The sequence below is a fragment of the Penaeus monodon genome, chromosome 33 (assembly GCF_015228065.2).
Source record: "Penaeus monodon isolate SGIC_2016 chromosome 33, NSTDA_Pmon_1, whole genome shotgun sequence".
Lineage (NCBI taxonomy): Eukaryota > Metazoa > Arthropoda > Malacostraca > Decapoda > Penaeidae > Penaeus > Penaeus monodon.
The window spans coordinates 16,710,620-16,710,918 of record NC_051418.1 but is presented as its reverse complement, the minus strand read 5'-3'; positions in this window follow the sequence as shown (position 1 = coordinate 16,710,918).

The window sequence follows — 299 nt, the reverse complement described above, 5'->3', positions numbered from 1 at the left end:
AACAAAAACAAGGTCATATGCTCATTCAATTTGACCTTATTGTAAGATGTTCTTGTTCCGGCTTGACTTTTTGTTACGAGGACCCCGTTCAGGAACATCGGTGTGAGAGGCTGTTAATAAAAAATATTGTATTTTTCTGTTGTGTCAGAAACGGTATTGTCCAATTATTATCATTATTATCACGAAAATGCAGAAACATTCCTAGTCTTAATTAAATAAAGTTCCTACCACTGATATCAACTGTAGTTTATGTTTCTACAAAGTTTGTAAAGATAATACTGCGATCAGATCAAATTTTA